This window comes from Sceloporus undulatus, chromosome 2 (assembly GCF_019175285.1).
Source record: "Sceloporus undulatus isolate JIND9_A2432 ecotype Alabama chromosome 2, SceUnd_v1.1, whole genome shotgun sequence".
NCBI lineage: Eukaryota > Metazoa > Chordata > Lepidosauria > Squamata > Phrynosomatidae > Sceloporus > Sceloporus undulatus.
This window is the reverse complement of record NC_056523.1, coordinates 171,889,523-171,897,222: the sequence shown is the minus strand read 5'-3', so window position 1 is coordinate 171,897,222 and position 7,700 is coordinate 171,889,523.

Below are 7,700 nucleotides of genomic sequence, written 5' to 3'. Positions count from 1 at the left end.
CTGGGTATCATCAGCATAATGGTGGTACCAGACTCTAGAACTCTGGACAACCTCACCCAGTAGTTTCATGTAGATGTCAAATAACATAGGGGACAACACTGAACCCTGAGGGACCCCACAGGCCAATGGCCAAAGAGTTATGCAGGGATCCCCCAGCACCACCCTCTGAGATCTCCTTTCCAAGGAAGAGTGGGCCCACTGTAGAACAGTATCTCCAAGCCCCATATCAGAGAGATAAATCAGAAGGATACAATGGTTGATGGTATCAAAAACTGCTGAAATTAACAGCAGAATCAACATGAAACACTATCCTTGCCAAGTTCCTTGTGTAGATCATCCACCACCACAACAAGAGCTATTTTCCCCATACCAGGCCTGAAACCAGACTGAAATGGATCACAATAAATCAGCTTCATCCAGGAACCTCTGAAGTCATGTCAGTTCTGGTTAAGTTGGGAGCAGACAGGTAGCTCATAGGGGGAGGTCATGGGGAAATAGCCCTTATCCTCACAACCTTTGCCCACCCTTGTTTTAAGCCCCATCATTATTGTAAACAACATCGCAAGATAGCTTTGCTTCAATTTCATATTTTTGACTGTTGTCTCTTTAAAGCCTCAGGTCAGCTGTTCCTTCAACTGACAAACAGAAAGATCGCCTGCTCAGATCTTCTTATATAAGAAGGGCTGCCTAATAACATGGGAATTTCTTTCTCCGTTGAAATGCACCTTCAGTCTGTTGAGCTTTTGAACCAACTCCCCCACCCAGTCTCAGTGGCGCAGTTTTGCATAGCTGTGCACCAGCCCTTGGTTAATTGCCTCTAATTTCATGCTATCCTGGCCTGGCAGAAACATGTTCTCCAAGAGGTGGTGACCCAACCATCCTCCCAAATGGCAGAATAATTTAATCCCAGGGAGTGTCTCACTTTTTAGAATGAGCTGACACCCTTGAAAACTCATTGCCACACCCTAAAGTTTTGTTTTGTTTAAATCTCCTGGAGGTAAGCATAGTTTGGTATTTATCTTCATTTCTAATTGGACCATTGAATGGGAACTGATATTATATGAGTGTTTTAAAATCCAGATGAAACTGGACACCACATTGCACCTACAAAAGGAATTTCTAGACAAAGCTTTGAAAGGGAGGAATCTGGATGGGAAGTAAGAATAGATCTGCTGTGTTGTGTAGAGCATCTGCTTCAGTTCTCACTAGCAGCAACAGATGTCTTCTTGGGAGTTCAAGCCTTGGTAGGGGAAAAAATCTCCATGGTGTTCAGCAAACAAACCTGATAAGGCCTGGGGCTAGAATTGCTATTGAATATTACCTGAAGCACATTTTACTTTTAGTTTGAAGCAACACTGCTCCTCTCAAAGTCCCTAAAATGAAGGATAGTTTGTGTTAAACAAAACATCTAGAAATGCAAATGTTCTTATTGCTTCCCATTTGCCTCAGCATCAGGCTCTGCATTTTAAACTGTGTTCTGAGAGGGAAATACACATGTTAGGCAACATTTTCCAGGCTGGAAATGTAGTGGCAAACTTCACTAGTTGATTTTCTGCTTGCTATCTGGATATTGAAAGGATAGAGCCTTCATATTTTAAAAACAAGAAGTCTTTCAGTAAAGCGTCATGCTTATTCTAGGCTGGCATTTTTAATAATAATAATAATAATAATAATAATAATAATAATAATAATAATAATAATAATAATATAGATTTATTTGTATCCCGCCCACTCACAGGGAATCCGGGCAGCTAACAGCAGGAAGAAAATACAATAAGATACAAATAATCCCTTCCCAGCCCCCTGACCAATACTTAAACAAAACAAAATCATTAAACAATATAAATACAATAGCAATCATATGAAAATATAAAAGCATTACAAATCAATGAAGTTCATAAATAATCCCTTTCCCAGTTCCTCAACACAGGTTCAAATCAAAACAACAATTAACAAATTAAATATCAACATAACATAATACCCATAATATTTCTTTTTTGGCAAAAAAATTTCCATGCCATTCACAATGCTATTTCCACATTTCATGTAGGATTCCAGCTACACTGGAAGTATAAATTTAGCACTAAATTCTAAGTAAGATAGGACCTAATTATCCTAAGCATACCAGAGCCTGTCTGATCTTGGAAGCTAAGCAGGGTTAGCCCTAGTGAGTACCTGGATAGGTGACCACCAACAAATGCCAAGTGCTATACTCTAGATTTCAGAGGAAGGTATCAGTGAAAATCACTTCTGAGTATTCATTGCCTAAGAAAACCCTAAGAAATTTGTAGAGTTACCATAAGTTGACAGGTAACTTGCAGGCACATACATATCCACACACTAAGCAAGATAGCTCTTTCTGGCATCTTGGTGCTTGTTTGGAGTAAAAAAAAAAAGAAGCAACACTAGAACATCCTGTGTGTGTTTGTGTGTATGAGAGAAGGGAGAGATTGCCAGGTACCTAACCTAGAACAACTGCAAGCCACACCATGGGTCTACTCTGCTCTGGCAGCATGAATTACCAAATTATTCTACTAATGCCTTATATAGACTGTAATTGAGCCTGACATCTTTTGGCCTGGGCAGAGGTGGTAATGTGGCCAATAAAACAACAAACGGCAAGCCAGGAAACATATTCAGTGGTACCTGTGTTGGCCATGCAGCAAAATACAACAAAATCTAAAAACTACAAAACAGTGATACCTTTATTGTCAACTAAAATACTGAAAATATATCATGCAGTTTTTTGAAGCTTCACTGGCTTCTTCATCAGGCAAAGATATTAAAAATGATACAGGAGAAGAAAAGTGACCATGTTAAGAGTCACAAGCCTATATTTTGTCTCAGATGAAATTTCTGTTGTCATTTATGATGGTTTTGAGGGAGATGGTACTCCACAGACACAGTCCACACATTTCCAGTTGGCTATCCTGACCCTAATTCTTATTTGCAGGGTACATTATTTTCTTGATGTAGAAAGGTATCTATGGTGTTTTTCAAAGACATTGTTTAGTGGAAGGGTATAGAGGACTTAACTGCTAGTAGCAAGATTACTATACATTTTCTCTAGTTTCACTACAGTTGGGCTTTCAGTCCCAAATTTAATTCAGAACGGAACTGCTTTTTTGTTAAACTAGAACAGTAGCACTTACACAGATAGCTGTGTACACAAAATATCACCCACTCTTGGGAGGGCAACACTGCAATTCAAGCTCCTATTTTCAAGAACAAGTGCTGTCTAGGTTAGCACTGTCTAGCACTGGATCATCTATACCAGGACTGACAGTCTCAGACTGACTTCTAAAAGAATTAAGAGACCTAGTGTGGACCAAGGTGGTGTCAATACTGACAGGAAAATCCATTTTATTTTTGGATTACACTGATCCGCAATTACCATGGACTTTGCCACCATGAAAGGTGGGGGACCTAAGGTCCCCCCCCCCCCCCCCCCACAGTGAGTTATTTAGGGGAATTTATTAGCTCGGCAAGAGGCCTGCAAGAGGTTGGGTAACCATGAGGATCATTTCACCTGTGTACCAGTACCAACTGTGAGAAGACTCACAGTTTAATGAATAAAGAAAGTTGTCTTTAGAAATATGCAAAAGAGCATACAAACACACAGTAACAATTTGTGTGAGACACCATACGAGGCTAACCAAAATAGAGGTATGGAAATTGGATAGCTGAGGCTATCCGCCTCTCAAAGTGGTGTGTGGCTCAGACAGCATCTGAGCGTGATACAAGAACAGAAAGCTCTGGACAGATGGACAGAGCTGCAGTGGGCAGCAGTTGTATGCACAGTAGCCACTGTATATGCTATAGTCACACATTGGACATGTGCAGGTTTATACTGTTAGGTACCCTTGAGGGGTGACTAACATTCCCACATGAACTACAAAGCGTTTGAGTGCTTTCCCATAGAACTGACAAAAAGGGCAGTTTTGGTAGAAGGTCTTATTTCAGGATTAAAATAAAAATGATTGGATGTAGGACAACCCCAAGATAGATGGATAAAAAAGGTGGCTGGGAGCACAGCAGGGGATAGGTAGGAGATATGTTCTTTCTTACATGAGTGCAATGGGACTGCTTTTGTCTCCAGTGCAAGAGGAAATGCAGAAAGCATTTCTCTGCATCAACGTGACTTTCCAATGGAAAACCTCCTAGTATTTCAAAGGTCATTGTGACCTCTCAAGATCATGCCTGGCTCTGGATATGAAACTATTTATCACACATGAGGGCTCCCGTCATGCTCCTGTTGCCCAAATGTCACCAAACTGTGATGGAATCACAGTAGGATCGCGCCTGGCGCTATTAAAGGGGAACGCTTCCATTTTCATCATGGAAGCATTCTCGTAATTGTTAGAAAAAGGGCCCTTTTAAATAACGGATCAAATAGTTATTAGAAAAGGGCCCTTTTCCTAACAATTATGAGAATGCTTCCATGACGAAAATGGAAGCGTTCCCCTTTAATAGCACCAGGCGCTATTCCACCAGGAGGCTCCCATTACAGTTTGGTGACGTTTGAGCGACAAGAGCATGACAGGAGCCCTCGCATGTGATAAACTCCTATAAAACCCCATACGCAGTATGAGAGGTGTAGGGTATGCTAACAGTTTTGTCTACACACACTAGGTCCAATAAATCACAGTATGTACAGCCACATGGCTATGGCCATTCTGGGTTTTATTTCTCCATCCCAACCCACCCGCCCCATGCATGCAAATGTACAGTCATCCCTCCATATTTTCAGCTTTGATATTTGCGGATTTGATTATTCACGGATTTCATTAATATGTTCTCTCTAGGACTGTCTAGGTCCTCCAGTGCAACTCTGTGGTCAACTTTAACTAAAAGTTGCACTGAAAGACCATTTGTAGCTACTCCATTGCCGTTCTATGGTCAGTGTATGTTGGACATTGACCACAGAGTTGCACTGGAGGACCTAGACATTCCTAGAGAGGTGTCCTCTCAGGTAAAAACAGTGTTTTTTTTATTTGCAGTTTTTCCATATTCACGGGGGTCTTGTTCCCCTAACCCTAGCGAATATGGAGGGACAACTGTATATATTTTTGCATTTCTCTGCATATACACTAACTTTGCTATGGAGCACAGTCCACACATTTATGTCAATATCTGGAATTTCCATTCAAAATCCCCACTATTTTTCCCTCAGGATTAAAGCCCTGAGGTGATGAAAAGGCCTGAATTTGGTCCTAGTCATTGCATATGTAATTTGGGCAGATCACTGTGAAAACTAGGTGAGACTGTTTTATTTGGCCCTTGTAGACACACTCCCAGTCACAAAATTGCATTTTGAGGTAGATCCAAGCTGACAGCAGATGGGAAAGGGTTAATGTAGATACAAAGGAGTTTATCAGACAAGGGAAATTGGAAGTATAATCCAATGGCAATCCGAACGCAATCATGGGGTTTAACGTTATTGCATGATAGACTACCACATGCAATTTCGGGCAATGGCAAGCTATTTTCGGGCAATGGGAAGTCAGTTCAAACACAATTCGAATTCACGTAAATTAGCTGAACTAGCGAATTCACATGAATGCGTTCTGGCCCCACTTTCTTTTCTTTTGAAATTAAGAGAAATTCCTCCCGTATGATAAACTCCAGAGTCTTTTTGTTCATACAGCCTCCTGTATATGCTAAAAAGCCTACTGCTTTCAAGAACTACCATCCATTCATGATATGATTTTAGGTTGCCACACATCAGCCAGACACAATTCTGTTTCCAGTTCTGTCACATGCACAGTGACAGAACATACATGTGAAGTAGAAAACAGCAGGCATGTTTACCTGTAGGCTACACATCAAGTCACACATTATAACGTAAATACACTTAGCATTGGCTAAGGCTGTGTAGCTGTTTCAGATGAATCCTGAACCAACTCAGCTGGCCTGAAATGATTTAGGCTGATTTGCTGCTTCAGGACTTGCTGAATATGGTACTAGAGCAATACTGGCCTGTGGTTTTCCTACCTTGTTGTTAATTTTTCCAGTTCTGATTCCAGCTTCCTCATCCAACCCTGAAAGGTTGAAGCTGAAGCACATTACCTTTCTTGGTCTGAGTCATACATGTGTTGCACTTTTGTTTGCAAAAAGCATAATATGAATGTCTTTCTTCCTTGGCTGTATATAGCACTTGATTCCTTAATCTTACAATTCTTGATCCTACATTTTAATCTCTTTTTCTCTTTCTCAGTCTCCTTTTCTTCCCTCTTCTCCTCTTCCCCTTCCTACAAGGCCTGGCTAAATGCCTCTTCTTTCTCTTCTCGCTCTTCTTCTTTCTCCTTCTTCTCTCCCTAATTCCTGCCTACATTTGTCTTCTCTCTCATTCTGTAGTCTTTTTTCTCCAGTTTCCCCACTTCTCACAGCTCCTGGATAAATGTCTTCTCCTTCCCTTTTCTCTTCATCTCTTTTTCTCTTTCTCCTTTCCCTTGCTCATAATTCCTTTGCTCCACATCTTCCCTTCTTTCTCTTTCACCTTCTCTTGCTCCCCATCTTCTACTTGCACTCAACTTCCCCACTTCACTCGTTCCCTCCCTTACTGCCAATCTCTTTCTCCATCTCTCGCTCCACTATTCTCTTGGCTTTATCTGTCTTATTTCACTCTCTTGCATTCTCCTACTCTCCCCCTTCTTTTGGCTACATTTATCTTTTTTCTATCCCTCTCTCAACCTATATCTCCTTTTAGCTTGACTTTTCCAAGCTATGCTCACTGCCTTCTTTCTCCGTCTGTCTCTTCAATTCTTTCTCATTTGTCCTCTTCTCAAGACAACCTTGAAACCATGACTGGAATATATTAGATCCTCAGCATTTTAAAGCTGTAAGCTTTAGTAAACTTGGTAAGGCTTGCTTCTGTATAGACATGCATAGCTAGGATAGCTTTCTTGGGGTGTACACAGTAGAAACAATGCAGTTTGACATCATTGTAAGTACTGTAGCTCCAGCCTATGGAATCTTGGGATTTGTAGTTTCACAAGTTCTTTAGCCTTTGCTTCCAAAGACTGCTGGTGCTTCACCAAACTACAAATCCCACGAGTTTGTAGGATGGGCCATGGCAGTTAAAGTCATATCAAACTGCATTGTTTCTATAGGGTAGATGTACCCTCAATCTCTCTTGACATGTATGCCTGTTACCATCATCGCCTTAGTGATGATCTCTGTCTGGGCATTGACAGGGGAAGTGTGACCCTGCTGGTGCTCTTAGACATCTCAGCAGCTTTCGATACCATAGACCATGGTATCCTTCTGGAACACCTGAGGGAGCTGGGTATCAAGGGCACTGCTTTGCAATGATTCAGATCCTACCTCTCGGGCAGAGACCAGATGGTATCTCTTGGTGACAGTTACTCGTCCGAAAGGGAGTTCACATTGGGTATCCCTCAGGGTGCCGTACTGTGGCCAATGCTATTCAACATTTACATGAAGCCGCTGGGAGAGATCATCCGGAGACATGAGGCGCAGTGTTATCAGTACGCTGATGACACCCAGATTTGTTTCTCGATGTTTCCGACTGTTGCAGTGACTAAGGATGACATCTCTCCCCAGATGCCTGCCTTGAGTCGGTAATGGGCTGGATGAGGGAAAACAAACTCAGACTGAATCCAGAGAAAACAGAGGTACTTGCGATAGGTACCTCAAGTTCAAGGATGGAGATTTGTCAACCAGTCCTGGATGGGGTC